Genomic DNA, 12,525 nt, shown 5'->3' on the forward strand with positions numbered 1-12,525 from the left:
CAGTGGCAGGGAATATTGAGTCTTGGCCTCCAGGCAGCTCCAAAAATTGCACACACATGCAAGTCACAGAAATGGGACTAGGGAAAATGTACACAGTGCTTAAAAAATGACATTCAATACAAACCTGCCTTACTTGATGTTATAAATGGGCTCCTTCAAAACTGTAAGTCACACTGCACTTTTCCCAAAAGTTTTATATTTAATATTGTGGAGGTAAGAAAAAGATTCTTAAAAAAAAAAACTACGTACAAAGATGGCAACTGCAATATTATCTACTATAACTAAAGTAAGATTAACAACCGTGTAAGAACCGAAGACAGGTTAACCATCAGAAATGTTATATTTATAGAACAATGAATACTATAATGCTGGGAGGGCAAAAGCAAGATTAAAAATTAAATTTTAACTCGGTAAAAGTGCTGCCCAAGGGCCATCTCTGGAGGACACCCAGGAATCAGGGGATGCCAGCTGCTTCTAGGGAGGGGAAGCAGGGACCGAGGGGATAGATTGAAGAAAGATTTTTTTCCCCTGTACATAAATCCTTTAGAACTTTTTGAGATTAACCATGTGTTGTTAGCATTTGCTATTTAAAGAAGGAATAAAGTTGGTGAAGACTAAAGGGGAAAAGATTTTCCCCTCACTTTCGACTTTCATCTTCCACGTTTCTTTTTTTAAATACATGTATTATTTAATATAGCGTTTGCCCAACTACAGTGTTTTAAAATTCCATGATCATTTTGCCAAGTACATGATTATCCCTCATCTTGCTTTAGCAGCAACCTCCCTTTCCAAGTACCTTACTTCAGGCTCTAGTGCCAGGCTGCTTTAAAAGCCTTATCTTAAGGGGACTTCCCTGGTGGTCCAGTGGTTAAGACTCCTCATTTCCACTGCAGGGGGACTAAGATCCCACATCCTGTGCAGCAAGGACAAAAAAAAAAAAAAAAAAAAAAAGCCTTATCTTCCTGGAGAGCAGAAGCCCTACAGGAAAAGAAGGAACCAATATTGGTGAATGTCCACAACCAAGGCGGCATTACATACACCACAACCACCACCTCCAAAGGAAGTGGGGCGTGCCACTCAATCTGCCCACACCACCAGTCACCCTTTATTGCCAAAGGATGACAGAGAAAATGAAATGTCTTCTGTAGAGTCAATCTAGGATCAAAAAATTATAAACAGTTTCAAAACATACAAAATTAATTTCAATGTCTAAAATTTAGACAGGGGTATTTTCAAAAATAATTAGCTCAAGAAGGTATAACTGAGAAGCAAAACCTCAACACTATTAAATGCATCACAGGATGTGTAGGTTAAAGACACTGTTATAAAAATGATTTTTTATATTCAGCTGATCATTCCCATTAGGATTCTACTTGTAAAATATAAATTAAGTCAACATACTGCAAAAGTTCATTCAGATTTACTTCATTCCAACAGAGAACACAGGACAGTTTCATCAACTTAGACACACTCAGTTCACAATACTGTACCATGGCAGGCCATCCATCCTTCCACCCTGGACCCAGAGCAAAGCTAAGAAAATGCTTAGCTCTCTCAAACCCAAGGAATGGGAAAATAGGAAACCCTATTCACTAGGGCTAAATTAAGCCCTCTGGCTGGTGTAATTTTGTAAACTACTCTAAAATCCTATTTATAGAAATTGCTATCTGAGCAGTATCACTGACTAATGATCAGAGTGAAGAGTGGCGGTCAAAAGGCGAAGCAGGTTATGCAACTCAAAGGAAGACTACTTTAAATTAGTGCCCAAAGGCATGGGCACACACAGACCTACTGGGAAATGACCAGATTAATTACCTGCATATTCAAAACCACCAACATCTTATTCCAGGACTGGAGCGTCAACCCAGGAAAAGCAGAGAAAGATGGAGGCTTAGGCAACCAAACTGTAACACTGGAAAGGCACAGAAATACTCCTGAACGTGGAGGAGGGAGAAATCCTTGACAGAGCACCTAGAAGCCCACACTACCTGTATTCTCACTCAGAGTTCCCTTATGGTTCAATACTCGAGTCCCCCTCTGGGTCCCCTTCCATGTTCACACCCGCATTTCTTACTTCTTTGATACCCTGGAAGCCTCCAGCCTCCAAGCCGTTACCCTCTGCAGTGGCTCAAATCTAAACAACGTACCCCGGAACCTGGAATATTGAATCAAACTTCTCATTGCTGACTTCCTACACTGGTTAGGAAAAAAACTCTTAAGACGGGACTTCCCTAGTGGTCCAGTGGCTAAGACTCCACTCTCCCAATGCAGGGGGGCCAGGTTCAATCCCTGGTTGGGGAATAGATCTCACATGCGCCAACTAAGACCTGGCACACCAAGTAAAAATAATAAATAAACAAAATCTTAAAAAAAAAAACACCAACTCGGAAGACCTCACTCTTATTCTTGCCCACCCGCAAAATCAGTCTATCACCACTTGCCATTCAGCTCTACTAGTTATGTGCCTCTTATCAAAAATGCTACGACCAAAAAAAAACCCAACTTAAAAGGAAGCATGGGGTAAAGGGGCTCTGACGTCACACCATCATGGGACACCTTTAGTTTGCCTTGCACAGGTCAAATGTGCAAGTCACTGGCAATTCTTTACCTGAAATCCAGTCTAAAGCTACATTACACCCACAATGATTCTGAGTATCTGAAAGTATAGATGCTTCCCTCTACCTACCAAGTGGGTCAACAAGCTGTGCTCTCTTTCGTTAAGTTTACCTCTTTTTTGCCCTGTTGCTTGCCTGCCACAAAAACTCAAGCCTTCCCCACTGCAGGCAATCTAGGGGCCCTTCTTTTTAATTTTTTTTTTTTTTTTGGCCATGCCACACACCTTGTGGGATCTTAGTTCCCCGACCAAGGATGGAACCCAGTCCTCCTCAGTGACACGCAGGGTCCTAATCACTGGACCACTAGGGAATTCCCTAGGGGCCCTTCTTTATTCGGAGTTTCTCAAGTCCTTATCAGTGCTTGGCTAATGCAGCCTCATATCCTCATCTTTTCACTGTCAACCTCCTGCCTCAGTCTGTGGTAGATCCCTGCTGGTACCAGCAGCATTCAGGTTCCTAACATCTGCTGAACTGGCTCATCTTGAACCTTCTTCATCTCCACTGCCCTGCTGACCACTGTTCTAGTTCAGAGCCACTATCTCCCCAATGGACCACAGCAGTAACCAACCTGTCTCTAATCCAGCCCAACCTCAACATTCACACTGGGGGCTCACTTCTGAAAACCCAGAGGTGATCCCATCACAGTTGTGTTTTGAGATCTCCAAGGTTTCCTGTTCTTCCGTAACATCAAACTTTTCCATGTGGCCTTCTGACTCCAACTCAACCTTCCAGAACATACAGAAAAACAGACCAGCCTTCTCCCCCCAACCCCTTTCCTCTGTTCACTTCTTTTTCTTCCACGCAATTGTGACCTTCTTGCCACCACTCCTTCACCAATCAAACCATTAACCCTTCTTGAAGGTCTAGCTCAAATGTAGTTCTCCCCTAAGGTCTGCCCTCTCCAGCCTAGGACCCAAGTTCACTGGCTTACTTTAGTACAGTGCCCAGAGCCACCAGCACAGGGCTCAAGAAGGCTCTGATAAACCCTAGATTTCTGAAAATAGCCCCTCAGAGCATGTTCCTGGAGCTCCATGTGGGATCACTGATCACTTTCTCATATTGTCCCAGCATTCTGCCCACCACCAAACACCTGGGCTTGGTCTTTGCCAGAGAAGGACCCAACTGAGACCACCATTATTAGTCCGATACAACACAAACACAGATGGGTATAGCCAAACATCCAACCAGGGTTCAAATCCTAAATCCGACACATGACAGCTGTGTGACCTTGGGAACATTCCTTCATCTGTGACTCAGTTTGCTAAGCCACTGGAAAGGACTCTCAGAAGCATTCACAATAGTGTATGTAGAGCAGAAACTCAGAAGGCCCTAGACTGTGCTGGTGTAGATCCACCGCATCACTGATCTAGAGCTCAGGAAAGGCTGGAATGACTGTGAGGTTAAAGGACTGAACATGCTCTCATCTGCCTCAACAAGGATGAGCACGTATCTATTTACTTCAGGGGTTAATATACCAGCCCTGCCCAAGAAAAACTGCGATGCTCCCAGTTCGATGCTCCCAGTTCGAGTGAGAAATAAGGTTAAGGTTAACAAAAAAAGAATGCTATGCTTCTCCTTTCATAAACAACAACCTCAGTCTAAGTGGCCCAAGGGTCCCTCCAAATTCCACCATATTCAGTGTTCAAGAGACACTAGCAAATTTACAGAAGGTGATTTAAAGCCTTGGTCATGTTAAATATTCTGGCCCACACATTCCTGAATACAGCCTCCTCCCCCATCACAGCTTGGAATTCCCTTTGCTCAAACTTTTCAGCCAGTCTCCTAGGCTGGCTCCTTCACCCTCATCTGTCCTCTAAGGGTTTAACTCAGAGCTCTAGGTCCTTTTCCCATCCTCTCCCTGCACCACCTATGTGGCCACCAACAAGACCTTTCTAAACATAGGTCTGGACCACACCACTCCACCAAGGAAAACCCTTCCCAGACTCTGGCACCTTGAATTTGAAGTCTGAATTCCTTGGCACAAGACAAAGGCCAGAGGCCCCCACCTCTCAAGCTGGAGGACTCACAGGTGCTATTTTAGGCACTCATGTACATGTGGTTCCCTGAGTCGGGACCTTGCTGTCCCCCAGCTAATTTCTGCTGGCCCTGCAAGCCTTGGCTCAGGAATTCCCTCTCTCCTCAGGCTCCCAAGAACCATCTGAGCACACTGAGTGGGCAGACACTATCAATCACAGGTCCTCCATCCCCCACTGCCCACCATACTGACTTCCATAAGGGCAGAACCAGGCTCTTTCTTAGGGTTGGATAAAAAAAATTGTTAGGGCTTTTCTGGAAAAGTGTAAGGACAAATCTCAATGAACTTTTTGGCCAACCCAATACATGGGTCCCCTGGACCTACCACAGAATCTGGTAAGTAGTGAAGTCAAGTATTGGTTAAATAAATGAACGTACTTTGCCAAATCACTTTTTCAAAACAGTGAAGGCTGGCTCTCTGCCTCTTTCAACAGAGGTACACAGCAACACAAGCTTTCATGTTCCAATCAGATGTTTGTTGCTCAAATTGCATTGCTTGCATCTCCTTTCACACAGTATCCTGCAAGCCTTCAACAAGCTCATCGAACTTCGTCCCCAAATCTCACTGCTCCAAGAAATGGCTCCTCAATCTCCTTTAAGCACGCAGTCCAGGAGCTCTGATACTTGGCTCCAAGGCCAGCAAAGTTCAATTCAACTTCTCCATATTCAAACTATGCCTCCCATGTTGAATTCTTTTTTTAGAAAAAAGGACATCCCCAAATTACCTCTCTCAAGAGCTAAGCACAGAACAACATGATAAAGTTACAACAACCCATCTACACCAAACTCCCATACACCTGGTAGCACAGTCAACTCTTCCTCTGAACTGATGTCCTGTAAACACCACCTCCCTGCACAGAAGTCTGGCTTCCAAGCCAGGAATCACATCTACTTGCTTATTTAGGGAAACAGCAGGCCGGGCTCTTAAGTTAGAACTCTAGGCTATAACCGTGCTGTCCCAGGCTGTGTAGCTCTCACCAAGGCCAAACTTCACGGTCACCATTAAAACTCATTCTGAAGTTCACAGGTCGAAGAGCTTCTCAAGTCATAGAGATTAAAATACGCATTTTAAATCAGCAGCTGAGATGGTGTGAAATTAACTTGAAATTTACAGAAGCCTTCTAAACCCAGAGAGCCATTTCTCCGAAGACATTTTTCCAAATATTTCTGCAGGTGAAGATGGTTTTCCAAAGACTAAGTGAAAAGGTGAAAAGGTAGCAGCAGGCTTCCAAAGAAGCCCAAGTGTGTCTGTGTGTGAAGGGGTGACCCCAAGCCTCTGAGCTCAGGCTCCGGCGGCTGCGGCGCCCTTCCCCGCCTCCTGAGGGGGCTCAACGCCCCAACCTCGGGATTTGGCCAAGCTGGGAGGCGCGACCCTAGGTGGAAGCCCGGGAGGCAGTCCGCAGGCCGGCCGCACACGCCCGCGGCCGACGCGCAGGCCCCGCGTTCCCGGGAGCGCGGGCCGGGCTGAGGCCTGGCCCTTCGCCGCGGCGCGCAGCCCGGGCCCGGACTCTGGACGCCCCCAGCCTGTGCCTGAGGGGCCGAGAGCAAGGGGCGGCTCTACCCGGGCCCCGCCGCCGCCTCACCCGCAAGGACGTCCGCGACCGTGTCCCCGCCCCGGGCCAAACAGCGAGCAGCAGCAGGTGTTCCTCGGGAGGCTCCGCCGGCGACGGAGATGGGGGGCCTGGGCTGGCAGGCTCGGCGGCAGTGCACGGGCGGCGCACTCACCGAGCGCCGCCGGGCGGGCCGCGGCAGGTGCTCGCTCTTTCCGGCCGCGACACGCTGCCGCCGCCGCTGCTCCCCAGGGACTCGGCGCGAAGCTCCCGCCGCCGCCGCCGCCGCCGCCGAGCTCCAGGAGCGCGAGCGCGAGCGCCGCACCGCAGCCTCCGCGCGAGCACGTACCGGGCGGCGAGAGGGCGCGGAGCGCGAGGGCGGGGCGCGCGACCGAAGCCTAGCAACCCCCTGACACGCGAGTGCCGCAGCCAATCCCGCGGCCAGCTCCGCGCGGCGCCGACCGGCAGTCCCCGCGACGCCCGCTTCTGCCTGCGTCGGCCGCCCCGCAGCGCGCCGCACCCGCGCACAGGCCCCGCCCCCGTCCGCGCCGCGCCGCTCATTGGCCCGCCACGCCCCCGCTCTAAAGGACACGCCCCCATCCTGGAAATCCCGCCCGCGGCCAGCCGGGTCGGTCCCCGGGACACGCCTCGGCCCGTCCGGGTTGCCCGGAGAGCTCAGGACTGGGGTGGGGGAGGGGCTCCCCACCCTACCTCAGGCATTTGGGCGTCTGACAGACATCCAGCCTACCCGGGTGGTCAGGCTGGATAACTTGGCCCGGCCGCAACTGGCCACCCATAGTCTGCCTTCCGCCTTCCTGATTTCCTTCAAACTCAGATCAGGTTATTTGTAAGCCAAGAAAACAATCAGGAAGCGTCCTCCAAATTGGAACGATGATGGCCCCGTTGCCCGACTCTTATATTGATGGGGAAACTGAGGCGAGGGCCGGAAGAACAGGAAGCCGGCCCCTCTCTGGGGGGCCTAGCCCCCAGCAGGCCGGCGCGTCCGGGAAGCGCCTCAGGCCTGACCCTCCTCCATCCTCCTCCTCCTGCCCTGAACACCCGGAATCCGATGCCTCCTCAGCCACCAGAAATAGCTCTGACCCGCTGGCACTGGTCACTCGCTCGAGGCCCCACATTCTTTCAGGGAGTTGGGTGAATAAAGGGCTGGGAGTTACTGCTGAGGTCTGTCTCCCTTCAAGGAGAGGGTCCTAAAGACTCTCTCACTCTCCCCAGGGCTTACCTAGATCCACTATCTCAAAGGCCCCAGACTCCACAGATAAGGGATGACTCTGGGGATGTGACCTGAGGTGGGCTCTGTTCCCCAAACCCTGTTCAGGATGGTTCCATCCCCTTCTGGGCCCGGGGCCAGCCTGGAATTCCAGGCCCGCACTCTTGTCAGCAAGTACATTCTGAACACAGAACTGGCTGCTGCCTGCCTCGGATTCCTCCCAAAGAATCCCAACAGCTCTTGGTCTCCCCTGCTTTCTCCCCCTCGATAGTGAGAACTGGAAGAAGCAAATTTCAGAGAGCAAAAAGAACGCCTTGTCTCCAACACACATACCTGTTTGTGATTCTTTATACTTAAATGCAGAGGCTCCAAGGTTCATTCACTGGAAATGAACTGGAAAAAGAACTGAAAACCGGGAAAAAGTCCCAAATTCCCTAATCATCCCTTGGATGTTAAGCCTAAAAAATGGATGTCCTCTCAAATCCAGTTTTAAAACTCTGCTGCTTCATAAAGGCTAAAAATGCAGGAATTTATTCAGGTTTATAAACAAAATACATTCTTTCATTCACTCCTTCAGCTTACAGAGTTTCCCACCCACCCACAAAGGCACACCAGACACTGCTTTGCAGCTTGAGATTCTGCTGGGTATTTTAGTGTCTGACTATATAATTACATATATATGTGTGTGTGTGTGTGTTTTCCCAAAACAAAAGACAGCAGTGAGTACAGGCTTCATCTCTCATAGCATCTACACAGAAGCTGCTGTGTGTGTGTGTGTTAGTCGCTCAGTCCTGTCCAACTCTTTGTGACCCCATGGACTGTAGCCCGCCAGGCTCCTCTGTCATGGGATTTCCCAGGCAAGAATACTGGCATGGGTTGCCATTCCCTTCACCAGGGAATCTTCCTGACCCAGGGATCGAACCCAGGTCTCCTGTGTTATAGGCAGATCCTTTACCATCTGAGCCACCAGAGGAGCCCAAAGAGTACTAGCTGCTCTTTGGTCTTCACTGACCAGCAATGGATGCTAGAGTAACAGTCCTTCTTCATTTTTGGCACTGGTCTTGCTAGATGAGGCACCAGGCTTCAATCTGGCCTCCAGAGTCCCAGCACCACATCCATGCCCAAGCTCCCTCAGAGCTCCAACCAAGAGAAGGTCTCGCTACCTTGACTAGCTGATGCCAAAAGGTGGGATAGGCCCTTCCTAGTCCTAGGAGGAAAGGAGCAACAGCCAGAGTTTGCCTGAAACCCTTACAGCCAAATCTTTCCAGTCCTTGCTTCTCCAGGTTTGGGGCTCATTGGTGATGCTGTGGTCCCAGGCTGGCGCTGATGCTCTTCCCTTCCCCCAGTCCTCCAGCCTTGGCAGATCCTCCCACAAGGCCAGAACAGCTGCAAGCCCTGGGCCTCATTGCTGGCTTTCTTCTTTTTTGCCTGGAGGTGGGGTTCCCCCAACCTCCTATTCCTTCAGGCCCCAAAGGTAGGGGGCCTGGACAGCCAGCCTCTTGGGGCCTAGCCAGTCCCCACTGGAGCCCAACCAGCCCACATGGAGACCACCCCAGAGTAAAGAGAGAGGCCGACAGTCTTCATGGGCCCCTAGGTTGGGCAGGTGCTGTAAAGTCAAGGCCCTGTTATTTCCTGGAGTCCTGAAAGTTGAAGCCTTTCCCCTCCTGGGGCTCTCACAGCTCACCCTAGGGCTCAGCACAAGGTCCTCAGTGACTCACCCTTGGGAGATTATACTGGAACCCCAGCAGTGCCTAAGCCATCGTAGGTCAGGCCTGGTATTCACAGCCAGTTGGAAAGCACAGCCAAGAGTGAGGCCCAGGGCACACCCAGGAACAGCTGCCCAAAGGCCCCATGTGGTATGCGCCCAGAGAGAACTGATCAAGAGACGGAGAATGAGACCCTTCAGGCATGACAGTCGGCCCTCAACTCGCCTGGCCGTGTAGCCTCCTGTGCATCCTCCACCCTCCACTTAGACCCCCAGTCAGAGGCTTTGGGAAGATTATCAGATTAAGTAAGGTTTGTCTTCCACACTAGATTATGAGCCCTCAAGGCCAGTTACGTGCACCTGCCTGATCCCAAGTCGCAATGATCGCCTAACATCACGCGCGTAATAGAGGCTCAACTTCTGTTTGGGAAGGTAGGAATCAGGGAGTGCTGGCTGCCTCTTGGTTGGCAATTATTCCCCAAAAGTCTAAGCCTTGTACAAGGCCCACGGCAAATGACCCAGTGCTTACTTGGGGCTGATATGATTGAAGCGAGGGCTTTGGTTCTAGCTCAAGTGAAATCCAGCAGACACCTACCTAGACCAAACTTTCTTCTGGTCCTAGGCTTCCAGAGCTTTATTATTCTAGCATATTCCCTAGGAACTGAGGGCCAAGGGCCAGTGCCCAGCCTCAGACTTTTCCAGAGAGAGGGAGGCTGGTATTCCTGATACTCCCCCAAGGCCCCCAAGGAGAAGAGAAGGGGTCAGTGCTGGCTGAGGGTGGAGGCCCGATCATACAAATGCTGGGCCTACAGGCCTGCCGGAGGCCATGGGCTTGGCGAGCAGGAACAGCCAAATCAGAGCAAGGGAGGGGTCCCTTTTGTCTGGCTTTAACAGAAGGCAGATTGTCCAGCAGCTCTGGCAGAAAGAAAGGGCTGATAAGTTTATCCGGGAGAAACTGCCAGTAGGCGTGTTTGCTGGTCTCTACCAAGCCTTCCCAGAATGCAGTTCCTACCCTTGTAGGACCCTCTACCACAGCGCTTCCCTTCATATGTGTCTGGCCAGGGCCATCCTCTAGCCAGCCAGGTAGCTGGCCTTCCAAGAACACGCAGTCCTGTGGGGACAGGAACTCCATAGAAAGGGTGAGGGTTGGTCGAATGAATGAAAGTCACCTCTCGGGACCTCCCTGGTGGTCCAGTGGTTAAGATGTTGCCTTCCAAAGCAGGGGATACCACATGCCTCCTGGCCCCAAAAAACAAAGCATAAAACAGAAGCAATATTGTAACAAATTCAATAAAGACTTAAGAAAAAAAAAAGTCACCTCTCCCCTGGATGGACACATGTCTGCTGCCCTTTCCCTTAGCCACATTCCACTCCTTTCTGACTCAGGGATAAGATAGTCCCCCAAGGCCAACTCTGGGTGATTATTCTCAAAACGCTGGGCTTGTGGCCTTGAGCACTGGACTAAACACCAGATTAGTTCTCGTCTGGCCGAGGATCCAGTGGAGGCAAGCAAAGCTGAGGGACCTATTTGTTAATTCTTTTCAGTCACTGACCCGCTAGTCCCTAAACCCAGAGTCTTAGGGGAAGTCGCTCACATTCTTTTTTTTTTTTTTTTTGCCACACTGAGTGGCTTCTGGGCTCTCAGTTCCTCCACCAGGGAGGAACCTATGCCACCTGCAGTTGAAGCTCAGAGTCCAAACCACTGAACCGCCGGGGGGTTTCCACCACCCACACTCTTCTTGTTCAGCCAGATTGAGAGTCCCTTCCCCACGCTTAGTCATATGTCCATGTCTGGCTTCGAGCTCAGCCAGAGTTTCTCCAGGACAGAAAGACCTCTTATTCTCAGAGGAGGCCTGTGATCTGGGCTTGTGCTTGTCATCAGCCTGGGCTCCTCTCAGTGGCCTCTTAGTCAAGAGACATTAATAGGCTACCCCACAACCATGGGTTCTGACTCTGCACTCGTGGTTGATGTGTATGTCCTTAGAACACTGGAAAGCATTGAACCTCTATTGGACAGATAGCCTTTGCTCTAAGCTGTGTTGACACATACAGGCAGAGCCCTGGGAACTTCACCTGTAGTCTAGGAAATCCCCAGCATTTCGGGGAAGAATAAGAGGGATTCATCCAAACATCTTGAAGGGCACTAATAAACAGTGGGACTTCCCGGGTGGTACAGTGGATAGGATTCCGCCTGTCAATTCTGGGGACACAGGTTCGATCCCTGCTCTGGGAAGATTCCACATGCCACGGAGCAACAAAGCCTGTGCGCCGCAACTACCGAGTCTGGGCTCTAGAGTCCACGAGCCACAGCTACTGAAGTCCTTGTGCTCCACAACAAGAGAGCTGCAAGAGAAGCTTCTCAACAATGAGAAGTCCTCACACCATGCCAAAGTGTAGCCCCTGCTCGTCTCAACTAGAGAAAAGCCCACTCACAGCAACAAAGACCCAGCACAACCAAAAAATAAATAAGGGTAAAGAGCGATGGGACTTTCCTGGCAGTTCAGTGGCTAAGGTTCCATGTTCCCAAAGCAAAGGGACCTGGGTTCGATCCCTGGTCAGGGAACTAGATCCCACATGGGGAAACTGAAGATCCTGCATGCCCCAGCTGAAACCTGGCACAGTCAAATAAACTCAGTAAATATTTTTTTAAAAAGAGAGAGGATGTTAGCATATCGGCCAAATGTCCAGGTGTGTCCATATGAGGAATAAGCCCCCACTGGGACCCAGAGCTAAGTTCACTGTGTGACCTGGAAGAAGCTACTTGCCTTCTCTGAGCCTGTCCCTCAGCACCAGTTGCCCTCCTATGCGGGTTTCAGACCTCCTGCTCACTGAGAGTGATAAAACAGCACTTTTGGGGACTGAGTCAGAGCCAGTGTGAAACACCCATCAGTGTGTTGTTGATCTGCAGGTATCTGCTGAGCCTTTTGTGTGCTGGAAACCCAGCAAAGGACAGAAGGAGCAAGCTGCTCTCGTGGGACCCAGATTCTAGTGTAACAAGCTCTACAGTAGACAAAAATGTAGTCATCAGGGGATGAGAGACCCGGGAGGGGCCAGGATCTGCTGTGTGCTACAGCTCATCAGGGACGCCCTTTCTTCGAAGGCAGAGGCCACAGGAGGTGAAGGAGGGAGTCCTGGGCGTTTCTAAGGAACGGCCACCGAGGTGAAGGCAGAGGAGAAAGTGGCCAGACGGGTCTGAGGAAACCAGGCGGTCACCATGGCCTGACCAGTGAATGGAACACAAAACAAGGGAGCAAGAGTGACCGGGGATTGGGGGAGGGTGGGGTAGCCGGCGCTGGAGCTGCACTGAACCAGGCTAGGCTTTGAAACAAGTACAGGATCCCAGAAGCCAGCAGCAGGGAAGCTGGAGGTGGGAGTGAGGAGGAGGGGAGTGGG

At 50.7% G+C, this 12,525-nt stretch overlaps 1 protein-coding gene across 3 annotated transcripts in view; it reads right to left on the minus strand.

Moving 5' to 3' along the window:
- The window catches only part of DAG1 (dystroglycan 1), a 49,387-nt gene extending 42,687 nt beyond the window's left edge, over nt 1-6,700 (minus strand). The window contains exon 1 of one of the 3 annotated variants that reach the window (XM_025272352.3): nt 6,549-6,700. The gene's annotated coding sequence lies outside the window, so the exon portion shown is untranslated. The other 2 variants (XM_025272353.3, XM_006053262.4) reach the window with 2 other exon arrangements.
- Between the last annotated feature and the right edge of the window lie 5,825 nt (nt 6,701-12,525).

Source organism: Bubalus bubalis, chromosome 21 (genome assembly GCF_019923935.1).
Source record: "Bubalus bubalis isolate 160015118507 breed Murrah chromosome 21, NDDB_SH_1, whole genome shotgun sequence".
Classification (NCBI taxonomy): Eukaryota; Metazoa; Chordata; class Mammalia; order Artiodactyla; family Bovidae; genus Bubalus; species Bubalus bubalis.